Genomic DNA, 25,922 nt, shown 5'->3' with positions numbered 1-25,922 from the left:
ATCAGAAAAAAATTACATGTACGGTACCTGTAACCATTCCAAACAAGATTTGTTAAAAATAAAGGTTTTATATTTCACTTAATTTTTAACAGCTTCGATAGCTAAGTAGTTAAAGCGTTCGCCCTCCAATCTAAAGGTCGTGGGATCGAATCCTGTTGGGAATACTTTTTTTTTCATTTATTTTTTTTTTTAATTTTCTTTCTTTTACATTATTTTCGCTGAATTAACAAGTGTATAAAATCGACATTTATAATTTTTGTGAAGAAATCATTATAAAAATAATATTTAACCCGTAAAAGCAGTTTTATCGACTGCGTAATGGTGACTTAATGGTGGCTTAAAGGTTGTTTAATGGTAGCTTAATGGAGTTTGGACATTAAGCACCTATAAGTCTGGCTTAATGGTGGCTTAATGGTGACTTAATGATTGTCTAGAAGCTACCATTAAGCACCTATAAGCCACCATTAGGCCACCATTAAGCTACCTTTAAGCATCCATTAAGGACTTTGAGATGGCTTAATGGTTACTTAATGGTGGTGTATTTATTACTTAAATGTAGCTTAAAGGTGCTTAATGGTGACTTAAAGACAACCATTAAACCACCATTAAGGACCTATAAGCCACCATTAAGCCAAACTTAAAGGAAGTGTTTCATCTTGTGCTATTTCTAGCATTTTATATACAGGTGAGGTAAAAAGCACACACAGTTACGTAAAACTCACTGTTTAAGTGACTTCTCAATCCTTGTTACAGCTATATGCCTACATAAAGCATGGACAAGCTCATTTTTTCTTTTTGGCACAGCTAATGGAAGAGCACCAATATAATCCAAAAGTGGCCTCATTGGATCAACAGCATCAAAAAAAGATGAAATATCTGTTGACATTTCAATCTGAAACAAAGATTTTTCTTTTGGAAACATATCTGCCACCAATTTAGCAACACAGGAACTGAGCAGACAGGTAATGGGTAATATAGATACCAATCATTCAGTGTAATATCAACAAACAATTTCAAAAAATTGTGGTCCCCCGCTTTTGGTGTCTTTGTGGGTGAGATGTCATTATATGTATTTACAGCATATTGTGTCAAATATGAATGCCCTATCATATGTCATTCAAAAGTTATCACCAAAGGTGAATTTTTTGAAAATTAGGTCAAACATGAAGGTCAAGGTCAAGGAGTCAGAAATCATAGCATGCTTGGAAATTCTTGTCACAGGTAATACACATGTATAATATGAAAGCCCTATCTCTTCTCATTCAAAAGTTATGGACAATTTAAAGTAATATTTAAATTTTTTAAAAGTAGGTCAAACTTCAAGGTCAAGGTCATGGGGTCAAAAATCATAATGTATTAGAAAGGTCTTGTCACAGGTAATACACATGTGTAATATGAAAGTCCTATCTCTTCTCACTCAAAAGATATGACCAAGGTTAAAGTTTTTGTGAAAGACAGACAGACTTACAGACCGACGGACAGACAGATGAATGAGATTTAATGTCCCCTCACTTTCCTTAAAGTGGGGGACAAAAATTTAAAACATGGGAGATATCCTTGATTAATGAGGGTAAATATTTGATAGATATGAATATGCAGGATTTAGTTCAGGCCATTCATTAATATAGTTTGTGCAATTTATTTGATAGAAATTGAAAGTGTTACAAATAACTGCATTTAAAAACCAGAAGTCTCTGATGAGACTGAAGCTCTACTGGTCTGTACGTATAACAAAGGAAAAGTAGCACTTGGATTTGAAACTTTGCAACATGAAACAATAAATAGAATTATGTATCTTAATGTTAAGTCTACTTCTGTGCCACGTTATATTGAAATCAAACAAAAACTATAGGAGGAGTAGCATTTTGAAAAATTGTTTATACAGACAGACAGACAGAAGGACGGACGATGGACATGTTACTATTGCACAAGCTCTTCTGGTCTCTGACCAGTAGAGCTAAAAACAATTATAATTATATACAAAAAATTTACTCATAGCTATAGGTGCTTACACAAACCTTAATTACAGTGGTATTTTGATAAAAAATAACTGTTATGCAAACGAGGATTAATTTGATTTATAAATCAAAAATACCTGTTGAACTTGTTTCTTGTATTCATCATCAACAATGTCATCTATGGTTGGATCTGCTGAATCCGGCCCATAGGCCAAAAGCCCAAACATGAACTCTGACATAAATCTTGGTGCTGGTCCACCATGCACCAAGCAATAAGCTATTATCATCCCATAGGTCTCATAATCACCGTTCTCTTCAGCTAAAATAAGGTAGTCATAATGTGATGGAAAAACAATTACAGATTTCAAACCCATTCAAGTTTTTGACTATTCATAAAAAAACTGGAGTGAGGAGTGAGGAAAGGGGGAGTAGGTGAAGGTTATATAATAGTAGCTGTTATGGAATTTCACTCATCTGGTAGATACTTGTTTGCTCATCAAAACCACAATTATGATAAAACCTAGAAGCGGATCGAGAAACAGATTTTTAAAGAATGAATGTAAATTTACTATATGATTAATGGACTGAGTCCACCACAACACCAGAATTACATGTATACCCCTAATTCTGGGATCACAAATTCCACAAATTTAGAGATCGCGGCTGTCTTTCCTGAACAACGTAACAAGGCACTTACTTTTCTGATGCCAAGGAATATAGAGAGCAAAATTTATGGGCCCTGCATGGGGATGAGGATCATAAATCTTACAATTTTTTTTTACCATTACCCTATACTGTTATTACAAATTTATATCAAAACTATAAATACCTAACACGTTTTGCAACAGCATCTTCCTTCTGGACTCCCCTTCAAATATTGCAGACTCTGACACTGCTTTCATAATCATTCTCATGAATTCCCTTGATGGACAACCGTCATCAATTCCTTTTTCTCCCGAAAATCTTACAAATAATGGCTGGTCAGCCATGAATTTTTCTCTTCTGAATGAATCTTTAGTGGCCAACACATTGTTCCTGTCCACATTAATAATATTTTTTTTACCATCAACTTTTATATTATTTCTTAGTTGTTTAAGAATTTCTTCAGCTGTCATATTCCTGCAGGAGAAAGCAGAAAAAGATATTAATTTTTCAATGGCACACATACCGGTACTTTTGCAAATGTGAATATGTACATACCGGTTTATAAATTACATGTATCCATAAAGATGCTGATTAAAAATGTAGAAGTGAATAGCTATATATAGATAATGAAAGAATTTTTAAAATCTTTAATTTTTTTAATAAAATATATATTCATGGAATAATAAGACTTTTTCAGTTCTTTCTGCAATTCTGCATATCTTAATATGCTTCCTAAAATTGAACTAAAAATGCAAAATTATTTTGATTTTATCTATAGATTTGGTCGTCACATATTTCTGCTGACCTCAGAATGACATGAAATACGTTATTCATGACATAATGGTCCGAGACCATTACACATGTAAAGATTCTGACCATGTAATTTTCACCTAATCAGAGTTAAAAAAAAGAGAAGATTTTACACAAATTTAAATCCAAACTAACATCTTTGCAGCCTTAAAGAACAGAAATTAGTGTCTATTAAAGGATGAGGTCTTAAATGTCAGCAGCCCATTTTTAGTAATATAATGAATTAAAAAATCAATCGTGATTTCTATAATTGATCCAATTAAGAGTGCATATAATTGATATATCCTGATTAGTACAGCTAAACTTCGAAATCTCGAACACGGATATCTCGAATACCCCGGATATGTCGAAGTAAGGCCGCGGTCCCGACGAAATTTGCTTTATAAATGATTAAAATAAACCCCTCTATGTCGAACACGGTAATGTCGAATACCCCGGTTATCTCGAAGTAAAATTGTGTACCCATTCATTAAAATCACATGCGTTATCTCGAAGTCAGGATAATTTTCCGCTCTGATTATCAAGTCCGTTAGGTAAACTGAATGCTCTATTGATAACACCCACCTGTCTGTCACGCTCGGGTTACCTGTGTTCCTGTGATCAACAATTAATAGTGCGATAATTATACGAAGTGTATGTATGGCTTACCTTGATTGTAATTATGCAAGCCAAAGGTTGTGTGTATTAGTCTAATGCATATGCGTGGATGACACGTTCATTGTTTTGTGGCTTGGGTACGTTTATCTTGATAATTAATCGCTATTTAATGCTATGTGACATAGTTTATGCATATGAAAGTGAAAATTATAAACATCGAAGTAAAACAAAATTCTGTAATTTAATGCAATTAGAATTTATTTTCCCTATATGAGCGTGCAGAAATTACAATCGTCCGTACACACCATCATGTGAGCATGTGTCGCAGTAAAAACTTGTGCTGTGGTGCCCTGTGATTCAGTGTTGTTCTGTTGTTAGACAAAAGTGTGTGATTCTTCTTTTGTATTTGATTTTATTATGGTAAAATAATTTTCTTTTAACTGATTTTACATGTATGAACATGTTTTTCCAATAAAAGAAATGTATATTTCATTTTCGTTATTCTGAGAGCGATCGGTTTTAAATTTACAATGCATAGACGATATCCGGTTATGTATACATGGGAAACGATGCTAGCGGTTGACTTTCCGCGTTGGATTATACTTCTGTGCATATTATACAAAGCTTTTAATTTGTGAATTATAAAGAGGATGTAAATCTTTTTGATTGCTAGATACATGTACATGTATATTAAAGAAATCTTATAAAGAATTTCAAACAAGAAGAATTTTGACATGTTTTTACTAATAAGTACATGTTCACTGCACTAAGTATATTTGAAGTTCATTTGAATTATAACCCTCGATATGTCGAACCCCTTGATATCTCGAAGTTCATCAACGGTCCCGTCAACTTCGAGATAACGAAGTTTAACTGTATCTATAGATCAGATATTTTCTTATTGTAATGACTGATGCATTTAGTAATCAGTATTATTTTTAGACTCAGTAAAATTGAATTCCATTCTGTTTTGTGACCCAGTCTTTTTAATTAATAAAAATGAATAAAATGGGCGGGCCCTAGTACAATACAGGATAATTACATGTATGTATATGAAGAAATTAAGCAGACTGGACAAGACTCGCTTACATACCATGTGACATTGTTATTGCCAAAATTTCAAAAGAATCGTGAAAACTTAACTTTGAAAATTAACATCCGTTGAAATTACAACTAGGAAAATTAATGATATATAATCACATTAATGTGCAACAAAGGCAAATACAGTCATGTCAAACATGCATATCAAAATGTACATGTATGTGCGATCAGGTAGACGAGTAGCATTATAAAAGGTTCAGAGTTTTCACATCAATTAGGTATAAACAACATCTGATTCAGAAAATTTATAATGGGGAAGGTCATGCAACTTGACTTTTGCATCTTATAAAAAGTTATACATGAGCGCAGTTAGATACGTTTTTCTCCTATGTCAGCAAACCCGCAAGCTACCTCAAGATGACAGATCAACTTACCTGATACTCAGGGGTCTTGAAACACTATCAGCATTTTTGTTGAAAACAATCTAAGAAAATAGATTTTGTTATTATAGAAAATATCATTTTTGTTTTTTTTCTAAAATGCTAATTCCTAGTTTTTAAAAATAAATTTCATTTAATCAAATTACCGTTGGGGTTCCTGAATCAGATGGAATGTGTATTCCTGAATCAGCAGAGCTTTTGGTCTCCTGTTTTTCTGTCTGTAAAATTTGACACATAAAATATTATGATATATTGACTTATGAATTCTACCAGTAGATTGTCCAATATTTATTCATATGACAGCTGGTGCAAATATTAAATGTGATCCAACATTGATAAGCTACAACATTTGTTTTAACCTTATTTCACTTCAGGAAATTTTACTTATTATAATAGATGAATCATTTGATAAAATGTAAATGTCCCAGGTTACCGTTTCCATCACTTTTTGACGAACTTTAACAAAAACACACATACCTGCTAAAGAAGTACAATTGAAATCAATATAAGGGGAAAATTCCAAGATTTCATCACTGTCACTTCATCTGTTTTTAACTGGAGAAATTAACATGAATAAAAACAAATTTCTATGGAGATTTACAATGGGAAATGTTGACATCTTTTCTTCATTCGGAAGTACTCGGGACACCTGGCTCACACAATTTTTCAACGTTACCATCCGGGTACTTTTCATGTCATTTGCAATGTAAAATCCCCATAGTCTTCTTATTTTTGGTTGTGAATTTAAACCTAAAGAGTAATGATACAAAGGGGCATTTCAAAACAGAAAATCTGGACTTTTTTCATTCCAGTGGATGAACGAAGTTTAGGCACAAATGTATTAATTATCAAAATATAAAGCAAAAAGTGGTGGAGGCAGAAACTTGGGACAGAGTATAGCTGGATTTTTCGCATGTTTATGTTGCTTCAGTAAATTAATTCTATTAATTAATGTTGTTTACTGTTGGTGCTCTTGATTCTGAGACATCAGATTCCAATTCTTCAACCTGTAAAATCAAAACCCAAATCAATATAACTCAAGTTTATGAGTAACAATTATAATTAACATGTTAGCTAGAAAGAATGATCATGCAGACTTAAATTATAATGACTCTGCATGATTTGTTGATACTTCTTTGTAACATACTGTACATATATATTTTGTGTCATCTGCATGACATCTCAACATTGCTAATAAAGTAAGTTTTGAAGTATTATATACAGCACTCATGCAATCAACATAATGAATATAAATAAATCTTTCAATTTTCTATTAAGTGTTACATTCAGGACATATCATTTTCCTTTTTTAATGAAAGATTGAATTGTACATGAACTTAACCTTCAAGTTCAGTTTTTCAAACTCAAGAGGAAACAAACAATTCTTTGATGCTTTAACAGCACAATATATACCAATAAGATATCTTTTAACTTCTTGACCCCAACTCCTTAACTGCATGATCCATACACGAGAGCATACAAAAGAAGCCCATGGTCCACATCACTCACCTGAGCAATAATACTCATAACAAAATCAGCTTTATGGAGTCATATACAAAATATCTGGACAATGTAGTATCAACAATATGTCAAGATGCTTGCACATAAATAATACCATATATTATATTAGAGTTTTTGAGAATGATTTCAAATTTTTTCCTATGTACAATAATAAAATAGCATGGACCCCCCCCCCCCATCCCCATAATGTGGCCCAACCTTACCCCCAAAGATCATGATTTTGAAAAACTATTTGAAGATGCTTTCACTGAAGTTACAGCTTTTCAAGGCGAATGGTTTTAGAAGAAGATTTTAATCTATATATTCCTATGTAAAAATTTGAACTTACTTCCCCATTGTGGCCCCACCCTACCCCTGGGTATCATGGTTGAACAAACTTGAATCTATACTACCTGAGGATGTTTCAAAACTAGTTACAGCTTTTGTGGCCAATCGGTTTTTGAGAAAAAGATTCTTAAAAAATGTCAACAATTTTTCAATAATTCTAAATTATCTCCCCTTGAAAGAGGGCATGACTCTTCATTTTAACAAACTTGAATCCCTTTCAACAATGGAGGCTTTGTGCCAACCTTGGTTAAAATTGACCCAGTCAGACAAAAAGTGATCAGAAAAGCTTACTTGACCTTTCAGCTCAAGTGAGCTAAAAATCAAATAAATATAATTAAGTTGACAAAATCAAATTACTGTTGGACTTGTTTCTGGGTTTGAAGGTATTTCAGCTATGGTTGCAGTTTTGGGCTCCGAATCCTTCACCTGTAAGATTTGATACAAAGAGCTCTGTTCAATTGGAAATCCATGCAGTTTTAAATGCTCAAATGAATCAATTTCATCAAAAGTATAAAACACTGTTTTTGATATCATATAAGAGAGGTGCGAAATTAAAAGTATTAAGACATATGATAAAAGATGCAAGATATGTGCTAAAAAAAATCATATATATTTCATAAATTATTTTCTTCTCCTTCCCTTGCATTTACAAAATAAAACTTAAATTGTTCTATAAAAATCCTGTATATATATATATATAATACACACACACACACTCACACATGTATATGTATGAGTCTTGTTTATATACATTACAAAAGAAATTGAAAATTTTTTAGCTTAACCTGTGACCTCAGACATGCCTAAATTTTTCACAAAAGCTTTTCTTTTCCAGGAAATTAGAATATATATATCGAAATGCCAAAGACAACGACACCCTTTCAAAATAATAATGTTTACTGTAATGCTTTATCACAATGTCAACTGATTAGTAATTAAAACATACCTTTTTATCTTCTTTCCTTCTCTTTGATTTTCTCAAAACTAGTTTAGGCTGACTTTCAAATTCATCATCACTCTCATCCTGAAATATTTTTTTACTTTTCATCACATATTCAATGAAATAATAAATAAAAGGTCAAAACAATGCAAAATGAGGCAAATGGATGGGGCAGTTTGTAACTATATAAAGGGCGTTCTTCTGCATACATCCTACATAAACTTTAATTTAAACATTGAAGTCTACTTGTAGTCTAACTAATGGTTTGGAGGATTTCCGGGGGGGGGGGGGGCTGCAATATTTATTTCTCATAAGCTTTGTTACTACATATATTTTATAACGTTGTCCAGAACATGTACACCTCTTGATCAGTGCATGAATATTATGACAAATACTTACTCCTTGTAGTATGTAATATACCTATGAGTAGTGTATCAGCCTTAACTGATTCACATTAGATAGTTAAAATGATCGAAGCAGTTAAAAGGATGGACAAGCTAGAAAGTATGACATTTCTGTAATTTTTTTTTTACTTGCTCATTATCAATTTAAATGCAGTGATCTAGGGAAAATTAAACTTACAAATTTACAGAAGAAACTTGACACATTATGAGGCTACTTAACAAGTTCCTCTCTTGATAATTTTGAATTCTATATGCATCCAGACCACGTTCTTTATGTTTAACATAAACATACATTAAATGATGACAGTTCGACACCCAAGTCTGACAACTCTGCGAGTGCCTAACACGATAAAAATAGAAATGAATGAGTTTTGAAAACCCGGAAAAACAAGTGTAAGATTTCTTTAACAAAATATATTCTTCTTTTAAAGAAATCTTAATTATAATGGTATTAAAATAATTGATGATATTACCTGACATCACACCGTTGTTTAGATCTTGTCTGTAACTGGTATCAGTCCAAGCAGGCCAATATTAAAACAACAGTGTTATGTTCTTTATGTGTATGTCTTGATAGGATTTGAACAAAACTCTCAGAGGATTTTAAAATCCGGTGGAAAACCTTAATTTACTATACTATATATGAAACTACCTGCCTAAATTACTAGAAAATTCCTGCTGCAGGATCGCAATACTCTCTTCCTAATAATTGGCCAGCATTTTTTTTATTTTTAGGTTTACAAACACCAGAATGAAAAAGTTCCATAGGAGGAGGAAATAAAACATTTTTTTTTGGGATAAATTATCTACTTTTGTACATTCATTTTTGCTTCTTTTTTGATGCTCTTCTAACAGAGCCTCCTTGCCACTTGCCACACAATGGTTACAAATAGAAAGATAGGACCTTTAATTGTTTATTTCATTGTCTGCCAGTTGGGGACAGTGATATAAATTTTGAGATGTTGGTCAAAATACAAATTTTTTTAACTCTTTCAAGATATCTTCATTTTTTTTAAAATGTGTGTCAAGTGATTGTATAGAAATTGTTCTAAAAATATACTTGTGACCTTAAGTAAATATTCCTATCATATAACAGACAGGGAAGGGGGGGGAGGGGTACAATTTTTTCAATTAAGAGTAAAATATTTTTTCTGGTTGCCACATTCAAAGACGATACTACATGCATGTATATATTTGTATATACTTGTTTTCTTTAATAGTTGAAATACTTCATTTCTTTTGGCTATTGTTTATTTCACCCTCAAATGATCAACTTCACTTCTCCCATAGTTTTATTCATTACATCTGATGCATAAGTGATCCTATTCTGAAGAATGTTGCTTAGACTGTAACCTACAGCAGAGACCTAAACAATGTCTCTGGCTATAGCTAACTTGGGCAGTTTTTAACCTGTGGGAGAAAATTAACTTACATGCAGATACTTTTGAATACATATACATAATTATCTCACCAACATGTCATTGTGCAACAAAGTTGTCAGCATTTTATTTGTCCTCTGAACGGGTGAAACATTTTGAATGGCACTCCTATTGATAAATTTTACACTAAACCAAGCTATGATGCTGCTATGGACTATGCAGATCTACCTTTACCTATTTACCCGCTTAATTCCATTTTTCTCCATTTTTTTTTCTGAAAATTAATTCAAAAATTTCAACGGTAAACCTAAAAATAAAAAAAAAATGCTGGCCTATAGGAAAATAAATTCCTGCAAACATGGGACTGAAATCAGGCAGACATAGAAAAGGGAAATAACTGCACCAAACATTAATTGAAATGCATGAAAGTAATTTTGCATTTCAATTGGCTAGACAAATAAAAATTACCTGCAGAACTTTTTCATTTGCTAATTTGATTTTTTTTCTGTGGTTCTCCCTGAATAAGAAATAATTTAAAAGTATAGAAAATAAAAAAAACTTGCATGATATCATCATAAGGAAATTGACCATAAGAATTTTTATATGGATAAATTTATCAATTTTAATGATAATCATAAATACCGGTAGATATATTAATTAACTTACTGACTGTTTTTTAATAATGACAGAATCTTCATCCGCCCCTGGTGATATGATTGCAGATGTAAATAGGTACAATCTGATGGGGTAAGTTCTTATTTCATTGTAATAACCTTCCAAGGTGAAGGGGTCTCCATTACTTAATGTGTCCTGATCTGGAGCTCCAGCATAGTTTCCAATATAATAGTTGTAGTCCTTCAATTGAAGACCCTGTATCTTATTTTCACCATTTGGAAAATAAATTTCTAGAAATTTCTCCTTCATTTCTGCTAAAGTGGTACTTTTATGTATATCTATGACCTCCTTACCACCAGTGACTCTCGAGTACACAGAATTTCTTTTTTTTTTTGATCATCCAACCAACATGTACTCTTCTGGTGGTGGATATATTATTTGACCTGCCGAATTGCTTCCTTTGTATATTCCGGTGAGAGCTTAGTTCTCTTAACTTTCTAAGTGTGGGAGAGTCTGGCACTGCAATATCAAAAAAGTTTCAAATTCAACAGCATGCATCTAATCAATGCAAATATTAAGGCATAATTTTCGTTTTCATGTGTAATTATTAATACTGATTTATCATATTTTTCTTTTTATCATACAAAAATGAGTTATAGGTCTGCAAATATTCTAGCATTTATATAATTACACACATTGCACAATGGTTCTGCAGCGATTTCTCAATCTTGCTCTGTCCCCAACTGTCAATACTCCAAGTTTTTCAAACTCGGCATCGGTCAAGGTTAGTACACTTCTTTAGGTCCAACCTACAATAATTGAAGAACAATTATCAAGAAATCGATCTGAACATTTTTTTTTTCAGGATGAGCATTAACATATTAAGAACATTAATCTCCTTATTAATTCACTTCTCTTAAAAGAGCTATTTAATTCAATACTGAGTAAATTATGATCACACAAGATCAGTTTTGCATGAAAATGGAACAACAAAACTCAATTTCATCTCAATGAGAAAATATATATATGCCTAATTACAAAACGTAGGGTACCTGTAGTTTACAATATACCAATATATTTTTGGCACTTTTCTGGTAAAGAAAAAGAACTTTAGAATAATCTGTCTCAGGACTATTTAGCCCACCTAGCCAAAATTGTGACTGAGTACAGTTTTCTTTATAGACTCACCTATAACCTATAATTGTCACCCAAGCAGTTCAATTTCATATATTAACAAAATGGAATATGAATAAATAAGTAAAATGAATGATAATTTTTTTTCAATAACATGTAATGCATTAATGTTTCCCTTATGTCTGGGTTCTATGTTTAAATAGAGCTGGCAATCAAACATTTGATTTAATTCTTTTGAAGAAAAATTAGGCTTTAAATCATTGATAAAATAAATTTTAAACAATTTACAAATGAATTAAAAAATAAGGAAAAACATACATCCCCTTTAGTTATTGTACACAAAGTACATTATTGACACCCACACTAGAATATACACTTTAGATATTTTGGATAGATGTCCATCATCCATGTCATCTGAGAATGTAAACCTCAAAAATATTTAACGAAATGCTTGTGGCTAAGACAGTAATGGTCATTTAATATTATTCAGTTTCATCAGAGTATATATATCTTTTTTCATGGCACTTAACCAGTGGTAATTCTTTCTTTTAAATTGTTCTCTCCCTGCATGATCCCCTAATTTTTTTTCACCTAATCAAAAACCATTCAACTGTGTAAATTACAGAACTTTGGCAATGCAAGTGGAAAGACGTCATTTTAAAAGTCAGGCTAAACAGTGTCTGTAGGATAATATCAGTTTGATGATAGCATGTTCCATCTATAAACTTAATAAAAACCTTTATTAATTAGTTGATAAGAAAATATTTACGGACAAAAGAGCTAGTTTGCTTCTTAAAGAGAATTAAATAGGTACTGTTCAGTAAAATATGTATAACTAGAGCAGAGCCCGTTGCAAAGCAACGAGTAGGTCTTCCGTTGGAGCTGCGAACAGGAAGAAGTGACCTTGAGTCAAGGTCATGCCACATTCTAAGGTTATAAGCAATCTTGTAAGGGGTATCAACTTGCAATGTCTCACCAGTAGAAAGACAGTTAAGGAATGTTGTTTCTCCGTTGATGACCTTGAACTCGTTCAAATGACCTTGCATCAAACCATGACACACTCTGGTTATAAGAAAACCCCATCTATGTGTTACCGACTCGACAAGTTAACACATGTTCTTACAGACCATTCATCCAGTCAAAACATTCTTTCCTTAGTGACCCTAAATTTAATCAACATGGCCGTAGGAACCGAGGGGGGGGGGCGTGCCCCCCAATAATTTTGCCGATATATAGATTACTATAGTAGACATAGATACTATAGCTTGTGCCACCTCAAAAGAAACGTCTGATAACCTTCTTTTTTTTTTGCTTGTCAAGGAATTTTTGGTAGTTGGTGACCTTTTTTTTGCTTGTCAGGAAATTTATGGTAGTAGTGCCCCCTCAACTGTCAACTGAAAATGTATGGCTGTGCCCCCCCCCCCCCCCCCCAAAAAAAAACCCCTGAATTTGCTTCCTATGGGCCTGATCAAGGCAATGATACACTGTATGATATCAGCGATACCCTTTTGTGTGTTTCGCAATTGACAAGTTCACAGTTTGCATTTATTGCATGATAGTGAGGGAGACATGAAGATTTCTTCGCCCATAAAAAATCATATTCCCCGAGGGCAACATGAAGATTTCTTCGCCCATGAAAAATCATACTCCCCGAAGGCAACGCCCTAGAGAAATATGATTTTTCATTTGCGAAGAAATCTTTATGTCTCCCTCACTATTATGCAATAAATTGTTTATAATACCGAATTAACCAAAATGCAGGAATTACAAAGGAGATCCAATGAATAAAGCAAACATGCATTTGATGAGAACGATATGAAAGAGATGTAAGTTACAGGTACACCAATAGCCTCGTTTCATTAAAAAAAAATTCCTACGGGACAAGTTTGTGTGATCACACCAGTAACATTCAAACACCATTACATTTTTACACATTTAAATCGACACAATCAATCAACGATAATATGCTGACGGTGCGACCGTTGGGCGAGTGCATTGTTCACTTAATTTTAAGATCCGCCTCTTCAAACAGCACGAGACATTTGGAACGTCTAGACTGTGACGTCTCATGACGTATGTTAGCTGTATTTCCATAAACGAATTTTGAAAAGTGCAAACATTTTAACAAAGCACGTTTAATCTACTATCTGTATGCAATTCCATTAATTAAGGTGATTTTTTGGGGTGAATTTTTAGTTGTTGTTACCGCGCGAACAAAGTTAGCAGCGTCGCTATAAACAATCTAACTCCTCACTCGTTTAATTGTGACGTCACAATCGTGAAACACGACGTTTTGTTGCAGGGCAAACATGATGGACACGTGACTTTCTCGGCCAATCAAATTTTATTTTACTAGTGATTTTTCACTTGTAAGCTAGTTTTCACAGAGGTATAATAAACGTTTTTTTAGACCATACATCGAAATAAATTATCATAATTTCTATAGTCGTAATTTATTAGGTTCAACTCACTGCTTTAAAGGATCATTGTAAATGTTTTATGCCCAATTTGGATACTGAAGAACGTGTGACTTTTGAAACACTGATGCCCCCATATGGCATCTTATGGCAAAAGTTAAAAGTTTCTCAAATGCAAGTCAAACTCCATGGTCAAGATCAAAAGATAAAAAAAAATGTTATTACCCAAATAAAGGTCTTGAACAAAGAATATACTGTGAAATATATACTAGTATGAAAGCCACAGCAGCAACAGTTTAAAAGTTATGGCCAAGGTTAATTTCTTTAAAAGGTCAAACTCCAAGGTCAAGGGATCATAATTGTTTGTACTTGAGGGAAGGTCTTAATTGTTACAAGGAATACACATGTGGTATTAAAAAAGCCTTAGCACCAACTGTTCAAAAGTTAAAACCAAGGTTAAAGTTTTTCAAAAGTAGGACATAATCAAAGGTCAAGGTAAAATGGTCAAAATTAAAGGTATACAATGACAGGCCTTGTCACAAGAAAATTACCTATGTAATATAAAAGCCCTAGTACTAGTCATTCAAAAGTTATTGTCAAGGCAAAAGTTGTTTAAAAGTTGGTCAAACTCCAAGGTCAAGGTCAAATGGTCAAACATATTTATACCCAAGGAGGAGACTTATCACAAGGGATACAGATGTGAAGTATAAAAGCCATAGCACCAACTGTTCAAAAGTTTTGGCCAAGGTTATAGTTTGGTAAAATTTTGCGAAAGAGGATCAAACTCCAAGTTCAAGGTCAAGAGCTCAAATATGTTGGTACCTGAAGGAAGTCCTTGTTACTAGGAATACACATGAGAAATATGAAAGCAGTAGTTCCAACCAATCAAATTTTATGGGCATAGTTAAAGTTTTTGCGGACAAAGAGGCTAACACAGTCTAACAGACAAATAGACAGGTGGACAGGACAAAAACTGTATGCCCCCCCCCCCCCGATCTTCGATTACAGTAGCATAATAAAATGTCGGCGTCTTTGGGTTTTCGCATTGGCCTTAAATCTGAAAATCCAAAGGATTACAAGGTGCATTACGATACGCTTTCACATCATGTTCTATAACCCAGAGCATATTGTCTGCAAAGATAAATATTTAATTCAGTATTTAATTAGCTATGCATAATTATCTATGTTGTTTTAAAAAGGAAATATAAAAAAAATATTTGTTTTATATTTTTCGATGTAGAGATATACAGAAAATGTTTTCCAATTTTAAGTCCTATGATAATCGCAATACACATTTTAAAAAAAAAATTATCTATGTTGTTTTAAAAAGGAAATATAAAAAAAATATTTGTTTTATATTTTTCGATGTAGAGATATACAGAAAATGTTTTCCAATTTTAAGTCCTATGATAATCGCAATACACATTTTAAAAAAAAAGTGTGTGTTGGAGGGGGGGGGGGTCATTACATTTTTGCTGGGATTCGCCTATGTATGACCCTAGAGAAACAAAGAGTGGGGAGGGTGCAAGCAGCAACTAAATCAAAATTTACATATTAAAACTACAACAAAAGACTATTTTCAGAAGGTCTGCCCCCCCTCCCCCCTTACAATCCGTACAACGGACCTGTGAGAAAAATACTGATCCTACATTCAGAGTCCCAGGGCACCAGGAAAGAGTGGCAAAAAGAGAATATCGGTTTATTTCAGTCTATAAGTCGAATCAAAATATCTTTTCCTCAAGAGTCTTCTTTCTTTGAGTTCTTCCCAGTGATCGTGTGATTTATTTCATTTAATTTACGTTCTGTACTGGACTTGGAAAATGAGGACATCTTTAGGTTCCTGAGCTGGCCTTGAAGCCCGCAGAACAGATTTTCTGCTTTATGATAAATTCAAATGATATGTAATATGGTATTAATTTTGTGTTGATTTTATTAATGTTAATTTCATCAAGAAATATGAAAAATTAATGTTTTAACTATACATAGTGAGGCATTATTTGTGTGGAACGATTATTTTGGGGTTTTCACGATTTTTTCATATGGTACACATGATGAGTAAGTGCAATAAATATAATTTGTGGAAAAAATGTCCAACAAGCCCCGGGGTTGAATATCCGGGGGGGGGGGGGGTCTGTCCACAAGTACCTGTTGTCAAGCCCGTAGAAAACAATTTCAGTTTTTTTTGGGAAGGGGGGGGGGGCAAATAGAAATTTCCACAGGTACTTGTACTCGATTTTTTCCTATGGTACACATGATGAATAAGTGTAATAAATATAATTTGTGGAAAAAAATGTCCAACAAACATTGGGGTTGAATTTGGGGGGGGGGGGATCCTGTCCACAAGTACCTGTGGAAATTTCTTGATACATAAACAGAATTTAAAAGCATGTATTAGACATCTTTTGAAGGGGAGAGGGCACGGCCGTAATTAAAAGTTATATAGAGACTAGGAAGGAATGAACTGTCATTAAATTTTGGTTAAGAACTATTACCTAAACTCTTCACTTTCACATTTTCAATTACAGATTCTTGTTTTTAAAAAGCTATACATGTACATTTATATGCATCTACGAGATGCATAAATTATGTTATTAATCATTTTATCTTAAAGGAAAAGTAAAAATCTCAATCAAACTTGTTCCGCATATTATGCTCTCTGATTCATTACTCAACAGATGCTTCATATACATGTAAGAAGGGAAGACCGCAGACTGCAGGTGTGATAAATTCACAGCATGCAGCTCCAGCCTTAATTCCAACTTTGTTCAAAAATATTATTATTCAACGCGAAAAATTAGAATTAGCCGATAGAATATTTTGAATCACTTCGGAAATGCTGCCGTAACACCAGACTGAGTTCACAATATCGAGTGATTTTGATTGACAGGTGTAGCGCCGTTGTGCATGGATTTCGTGTAACTATACATGTACTGCAGATTGTGGTTGAAAATAATAAACAAACAGATCTAAAGAAAAGATATTGTATACTGTACATATATTTGTTAAGAACCAGTTCATTCATGAAACGAATTTAGTCGTATTATGTGGGCCCATGTTAGATTTGACAGGTTGATTAACTAGTAGAAATTCAATGGACCACAGTCATTTAGGGTATTCCGAATCACCCCGCACATCGCGACTCTCGGTAATTTACCTTACCGCTGTACCTCGCACGACACATGCACAGGTGTGACAACCAAACAGTCATTATTAGTAAGGTCTATACTTATTGCATACAACAAATAAAGAGGTAAACATAATGCATTAACTAAAAGAATTAATTATTTTAATTCATTAACTTTCTATCCTTTTCAAAGAAAATGCCCGTGTAGAAACGTATTTCTCATCGATGTCGTGGCGTTGTTGGTGGATGAAACATGGCATAAAAGGTATCGATAGAACGGCAATTTTATAAGCTTTTGTGAGTATTATTTGTTTTTTATAACACCTCAAAAATATACTAGTTATGGCCGCATTTGTAGCCCCCTACAGTTTCGAACCACGTGTGTACATGCCCCTGGCCAAATAAATTGCACACGCTACATGTATACTTGTTATATGTCAGATTATTATTTTTTTTATAACATTGTTTTTCTTAAATGCAAGGGGTATGAAAGTAATGATTTGACAAAGCAAGAGCTATAATAAGACTATCCCGGGTCCCGGTATACACTTGATCAGTGTTGATCAATGTTCATATGTACGAGTACACGTATGCAAATAATTCGATAGCTTTTGAAGATTTCAACATACATTTTTGTAACATGCATATTTTTAATAACCACTTTATATACAAAACAAAATTTCATTCTCTTATCTGGTAATATGGACGTCGTAATAGATCTGACTGAATGCTTGACATGCCTGTTTCAAAAACGTTTCCTAAGTTATCTTAAGATATGCCTAAGTTATAACTTTAGAAGTTCCTAAGATTTATCACAGCTGTATCGCGAAACAATCTTATCTAAAAAAAAATTATAAGTCATTTCTTAAGTTGTGCCTTTAAGGACTAATAAAATAACATTCCCGCTCTATATACAACTCTCAGTATGGTATATATTTTTAGATTCAAAAAGGAAGGGTGCGAGGATTGGGGATTGCCCCCACTTTTAAAGGATTTGGACACAAGTATGCTTAACTTTTATGAAGTGTGTTGCTAGATCTAAGCATTCACAGACACACACTTTCAAGCCATCTTCCCTTCCGAGCACACGATATTTGTATTTTAATTTTTAAACATTGTTCTAGGTGTTATACATTTACTTTATTTTGTTCTTATAAGGTATCTACATGTAAATAAAATTTTAAAATGAATGCTTCGTAGCGAACACATGCGAGTTTATATTTTTCAAACAATCTTTGCCAATTACTACACTGCATGTACACGTTAGTTGTTTGTGCGGTGTAGAGCAACAATGTATTTCAACATCGAGGTGCCTGCGGCTCTCTGTGGCCACGTGTATGTAAACGAGGACTGGACTACAACACTTAAAGACACAAAGCGGCAGAGATGGATGAAACTGTTTGCTATATTACAAAGACTTGAATTATAGTACATGTATATTTGAAGGAATTTTTATTTATATTAATGTTTATTTAATTCTATAAATAATAAATGGACATTCACAAGAGTGATGGTAAAAATAATATGTGCGTAGCATGCGTAGTAATTACAATTATTTACCGAAGCCCCCATTCAATTACAATTGCAGATGAATTAAAATACAACAACACGGGATAGAGCAATACTTTTTTTTAATTGTATTATTGCGTGAACAGACAAAAACAGCGATTAAAATTCAAAATGATTTTTATGCACCAGTGTTTGGAATTAAGATTATAAAAGATTGGTAAAGTAATCTTACTGATTCGATATAATTAAAAACATAACTTTCCATTAATTAATACCTCTTTGTACAAAATTGACATTATACGCGATCACAAATACTAGCTTTGTTTATGGCCACAGGTGGCTAGTACACTGGTGACCTCGATCAACAGCGTGGGATTCGCGCGTTGGGTTACATAACTAAACATCGAGCTGAACATGGAGACCGTAATATGCATACAGCTAATGATCGTGAATTATTCAATGCATACAGTTTAAAATCACTTACAAAGTTTGTTGTAATAATAAACGTAGAAAGATAGATTTAATATTCTCCGCTTTTGAACACTATTAATCTAATTTAAAAAAAAGAAGAAAAGAAAGACTAGTTGTAATAAATAATTTAATAGTAAACCATAAACCACGTTTTAAACCTTATTAAAAAGAAAATTAACATTAAATACCGCAGGGTATATTATTGAAAGCAAGTCTGTTTAAGTTATACACATGAAGAGGCCTGATTTCCTTGCCGAATGAAAAACGTTACCTGTTTACCTGGCCTGCTTTCTAATACGTATTACGCAATACCCATGGTATACTCGAACAAAACAACATTTTCATTAGATCAAAAAGGTGTAAAAGAACAATTTTGTTCCCAGGATCCAGATCGAAATATTTACCGTTTTTGAGTTATAAAGCAAAAACTTTTAAGGGCCCAAGATCCCTAATCATAGGGGCCAGCCCCTTTTAAATAGTATAATATGAAAGCCCTTGCAATTATGCACAACTTTTGTCCTACATGTCTTAACAAAATATTTCTAGTTTTCAAGATATAAAGGAAAATATGTCAAATTTTTTGCTGTTTTCCGCGTTCTAACTTTTGACCCCTCTCTAGCGCCATTTTTAATGCAAAAATCAAAAAACAAAAACCGATGTGCACAACTTCAATGCTTCCTCTTTTCAATTTCAAAAGGTTTTGTGCTCCAATTATAACCATTTCTGATCCTTTGTCTGGAAATCGGAGGCATGCAAAATTCAATCAAAGGGGAATAACTCGTGAACAGAAGGTAATTTCCAAATTGTATTATGGTATTCTGACAGTGTTTTGTAAAGTCTAAAAGCTCTGAAAATTTGAACAAAATCTGTTTAAAAATGAGGAAGATATGAAGCGTCAAAGTTGGCGTCTAGGAAAAAAAAAAAAGAATAATCTTAATCATCACAATCAGTAGAAGGTCTTCCGTTGGAAACGGAAGACCTTAATAATGGGGAAAAAAACATTAGAACTTGAACCATGCTTTTTTGAAATAGGATCCGGCGGGGCCAATTTTTGGCCCCTGAGAAGGTACTGATAAATCCTTACCGATCCCCAAGTGCGTATGAGAAATATGAAAAACTGTCTCATATCGACTTAAAAAGCCATATTATATGAATTGATTAATATGAAAGTTTCCGAGTTACCTTTTCTAAAGGATAAAAAATACGCGTCCATATAAAAAATTTGCTTGGTGCACCCCTTTTCAAAAGAAGTTATGGACCCGCGTATATTAATGTTACTTGATTTTTTAAACTTTAAAAAAATTAAAACAGTATAGTTCCATCCTTTTCAATGTACAAATTATTACAATTAATCTACCTTATGTTCCTCAAACAACTCTTTACAATGTAAAAGAGCAACCTCTCTTAGGATTTCGTCCATTTTTTTTTTAGATCATGCGCAGACAATTATTTCCGTGAAGATTATTTCCGACGGCGAGTTGTGTGTTAGCGCGACGGCGTGTTGCTTGAAAGCGTATTAGCGCGACGGCGTGTTGTGCGAACTTGTGTTAGCGTGACAGCGCGTTGTGTGTTAGCGCGACGGCGTGTTGTGCGAACTTGTGTTAGCGTGACAGCGCGCTGTGTGTTAGCGTGACATCGTGTTGTGCGAAATTGTGTTAGCGTGACAGCGTGTTGTGTGTTAGCGCGACGGCGTGTTTTTCTGAACGCGCTGTTGAGCTTTTGCAAATGGCCCTATCCGGACACCATACTTTTCCTTATGAAACGCCCTTCCGCATTGATTACGTACTCCACCATCTCTTGGAAAGTGATGTTGCTATGGCAAGACGTAGAATCTCCTTTGTGAAGTCTTATTTGCTCTCCAAAAAGGTTCCAGTAATAAGGGTTTGCTGTGTATACCTTGTCTAAATATCCGGATAGAAGTCTACTGAAAGGATTTCTTGCAAACATGAACACAAAATTTGTTTTTAATACAGCCAACATATTGTAAACTCTGTTTTCATAAAAAGGCTGTTCTCTATCGTTGACATGCAATGGCATGATTTCAAATGGGCTAACTATATTTGTTGAATCCAACATCTGAAGCACTCTCTTCCAGAAAGTCGAGCCAGCTTTTTCTACACTGCAGTATAAGATGTGATAAGACGAACTCATTTTAAAATGGGAATTCATGGCATACTGTGGCTCTTTTCCAAAATAGAATTCTCTTCCTCTGCATGATTCTCTATATTTATGTAATCGTTTTATAAGGTATAATTTGTCCAGTTTTTGTTGAGGTACCTGAAAATTAAATAATTCAACACACTAACTTTTGTCTGTATATATGCTTTTTTATTCGAATGTATCTGAAAATCTTAGTTTTGAATTTATTTTTTTCTGATTAAAAAAAAAATTAATTTAATTAATTTTTTGTGACCAATAATTGATAATTTAAAGTGTGTTAAATGCTACCAATGAAATGTATCATGTGATGATTGGGCCTAGGTTTTTCATATCTTAGTTAAAGAAACATAAGGCATTTTTTGCCAGTTTTATAGTAAGGTTTCTCCTAAACATTCCAGAGAAAATATAAGGATCGAATAAGTCGATTTTATCGCAAAGACGGACAGAAGAAGGTTTGAAAAAGTTTTCTTAACATCATTTTTAACTATTTGAAAAACCTTTCATTTCTGATAAAGATTTGTTCACATTTGTTTTAGATAGATACAAGAATATGCAATTCAATGTTGGTTCTGTTTAATAGAAAAATCAAACAATTTCCTGTGATCAATTTGTTATATGCTTAAATTTCATCCCAATGAACTTGTTTTAACCCTTGCCAATGATAGATTATTGCTATAAATTATGCCCCAATTTGTTCTTTATGCAAACAGCTGTAAAGCTTTTAAGCCTGACGATCTATTAAATATACCACGCTTTTTACAACTCATTATCAATTATTATTTTTTTTACGATTTGAAAACCTAATTTATCAGTATGAGAAGTTATAGAAGAAACGAGCGTGTATGTATTGATATTTTGAAGAAAAAATACAAAGAAAAGAAAGATAACGTCAGTCAATGACATACAGTAGTACACGTCATATCGTAATGAAAATTCATATTTAGATTATAAGTGCCCAAGATGTGGTCAAACGAAAAGTCATTGTCAGAAATAACCTTAATTTCAAACTCTGTAGCATTGTTTGTGGATATATACACTGTACATATAAAATATACCTTTTGATAGATATATTCGGTCTACAGGGGGTCCTTACTCCTCCATGGCACCTGCTCCCACCTTTAGAGGTGCTTTGCTCCAAATTTCTATTGTTTCAACGGACGTTTGGGCTTGATTGCTGTTCGTTATCCTCATGTTTCATCCTATTATATTATAATGGTCGGAATAGCTTAAAATGAACAAAACCAAATAACATCTCTCAAAAGATAAAAAAAAAAAATCAAACAATAAATAAAAAATAATTAATTTAATAAAAATCCAGTATTTATGAAACCGCAAGATCACATACTTTATACCGTAGATATTGGGTAGCTATTAAATTCATTCCTTGACCAATTTAGCAATCCGTTTATATCACTGTATGAATAAAGGGTAAGTCATATGTCTATAAATTGATGTAATGTCATGATGATCGACGTTATTTCACAGTGACGTCATAAGTTGTCGATGTGTTCAACGCACTCAATTTATACCGTTGAGGTTAAAAAAAATAAATATAGGATCTCCCATGATTTGTAGTTGGATATGATTTTTATCCAACGAGTTGTGTGTTTTTTTTATCCCCGAGCCTTGGCGAGGGGATAAAAACACACAACGAGTTGGATAAAAGTCATATCCAACTACAGATCATGGGAGATTCTTTTTATCCCATGTTTAATACTTCACAACCAATGTTTTACACTGTTTTATATAGGACTCCACTTTATTTTACTTCATCGCGCTAACGCAAAAACCATTGTGACGTCACAACTGTGGATTATGAAAAAAATTATCTTATGAGTCATATCCACGGGATAAAGGGGTAAACATGGGATAAATTGTCACAGCATCACCAATATGCATGGCCAGACCAGTCTAAACAACCAATATTTATGCGTAATAACTAAATTCTGATAACAAACCTGTACTTACCAAGATTTTATAAGATATATTTCTGTAGCTGTTTTGAATGTTAGGAATTTGTTCTATGAAAAAGTCAGACATGTTTCGAATCGACAAATTCATTTTTGTGATTGTTACTTCGCCTCTGTGGAACTCGCTAAGTTCTGTAAAAGAGAGATGATTTTAAAACCAAATCTCCCAAAAGATCATATCTTGAATCAAAATTTTGGATTTTGACAAACGTGGAGTTCTATTTTAATTTGATGTTCCCTTCTTTGACGCTTAAGAGAAGCTCTACAGAGCACTTCATTAGTTGCGGAGATGTCAGAACATCTCAGGAATTTTTGTCTATGACAAAAAATTGTGCTACGAAACTGTACGAGTTATTCTTCATACAATATATTGTTGAGATGGCATAAAAAATTTTGTCTAGCGTTGTCTAGGGAAAACATGCTTGTGCCATATAGTACCTTTTCTCTTGAAACTTGAAATTAAGGGAATCCATTTGGAGGAAAAAATAAATTGATGAAAACGAAACCACATGATAAATGATATGTGTGACAAAGCTTAAGGTTTGGTGAAATCTTACAATATCTCTTTTTATGTAAAAAAGTGAGAATTCTGAATTCGAAGTTTTAATTTTAAGCCGAAGTTAGATTTCGATACATAGTCAGTGTTGTTTTTTGAATTTTGGGTAATAGAATAACACAAATGTATATACCAAACCAAATGTTTTCAGTATGTGAATTTGTCATCGTCTTTATTACAAACAAAATACATTTTTTTCAGGAACAATTTAAATAGTTTACAACAAATACTTCTTCAGGTCATTTTTCTCATTGCTAGAGGCTGCAAGATATTGCAAAAGCATTGATAAAGAGAAGATATTTATACAACCCTAAGTGGATTTGAAATTATTTTTAAAAATACAATATGTACAATTTGCTTAGTTTGAAATTGTCTTATATGAAACACATAAACGATATCATTTCCAGAAAAAAGAAATGCCGAATTTTTTTTTAAAGAAAACTATTTAGTCAAAAATGCGAAGTATTATTTACCTCATATTTCGTATGGAAGGAATAAATAGTAATCTACTTCATTAATGGAAATTAACTCTAGGCCACAGGATTTAGTATCAATCAATCTCTAACACATGCAATTTTACAAAGAATTCACAATCTTGAATGTGCTCTTTCCCAAGAATACAATTAATAATGCAGAAAAGTATCGTTAGAAATATTTTTTGTACACTGGTCTTTCAAATACTAGTAAGTGGATCTCCAAAATCTGTAAATGTCTTACATAACTCGTTACATACAAACGTCTCATTTGTTTTATTTATTTATTTTTGAAATTATAAGATGCTAGATGAATACTTAATTCCGTGCAATCATTCAGTGCAAAGGTTGCAACAGTGCGTTTATTTTATATATTAAACGAAAATAAAATGCTTAAACTTAGATAAATAATTTGCTAATTGTACCTATCATCTGCTTGATTCCAAAAAACACTACACAAATCAAAGTAATAAGGAATACTCTCCTTTTAAATGCTCTCTTCCTCAGCAGCATCATGATTTAAAATATGAACTGATGATTGACTATTAGAATAGTATGGAAATATTTATCATCAATCTTGACATTATGGGGAAAACATATGTTAATAATTAATGTTCAATCTATATTCGTTTATTCATTTCTTTATCACCGTTTTAAATAGCAGAAGCGTCCCATAAAAAAGATAGTTCAATTTTTGCATATGTTCATCAGTTTATTTTCATATCTTTTACTTGTTTTAGGTTAATAGTGATGTTTTCAGTGTGTTCATTTTCATGCTGCATTTCACTTCTGCACTCAGTTAAATGGTTTAAGATATCACAGAGTAATGGTAAAAGTATACCACATGGTAGAAGATACCACAGAGTATGACGCATCTGTTTCATATTTGGATATTTCACTAGAAAGAGTAACCTAACAACAAAGCTTTATGATAAACGTAATGATTTGAACTCTTCAATAGTCAACTTCCCTTACTTATGTAGCATATACCCTCATCACCTGCATATGGAGTTTATGTCTCGCAGTAGATTTGATGCGCAATAGCATTTCCCCTAGGCCTACGTGCAAACAATTTCTAAAACGAGGTAAGCTATCGACAAACAAGTTTATGAAACAAGAATATCAAGTCTCGTTTAAATTCATTATTTACAAGTTCTATGGTCGATAAAATTACCGTGTCAGCAAATACATTCTATCACTAAGTCAAATGCTGACAGATGTTTTTCATACTTATGTTAGGCCATTATTTACACACTGAGTTAACTACGGATTTTTTTCCGTTAAACCCGAACATGACAAGAAGCACACGGCGGGTGTGACCGGTCGGCAGTGGATGATCACTTCTCCATGGCATCTGATCCCACCTCTGATGTTTTAGAAGTCCGTGTTTGCTCTGGTCCTGATTTGTATTGTTTAAATGGACTTACGAGC

General features: G+C 33.1%; 1 pseudogene; it reads right to left on the bottom strand.

Annotated features, from left to right (window-relative positions):
- Positions 1-20,752, bottom strand: part of LOC133203935 (G2/M phase-specific E3 ubiquitin-protein ligase-like) — a 40,675-nt pseudogene extending 19,923 nt beyond the window's left edge.
- Between the last annotated feature and the right edge of the window lie 5,170 nt (positions 20,753-25,922).

Source organism: Saccostrea echinata, unplaced genomic scaffold (genome assembly GCF_033153115.1).
Source record: "Saccostrea echinata isolate AGI-Se365-2 ecotype Australia unplaced genomic scaffold, CSIRO_AGI_Sech_v1 ptg000052l, whole genome shotgun sequence".
NCBI lineage: Eukaryota > Metazoa > Mollusca > Bivalvia > Ostreida > Ostreidae > Saccostrea > Saccostrea echinata.
The sequence above is the reverse complement of the archived record's forward strand: the minus strand, read 5'-3'. Positions and strand labels throughout refer to the sequence as shown.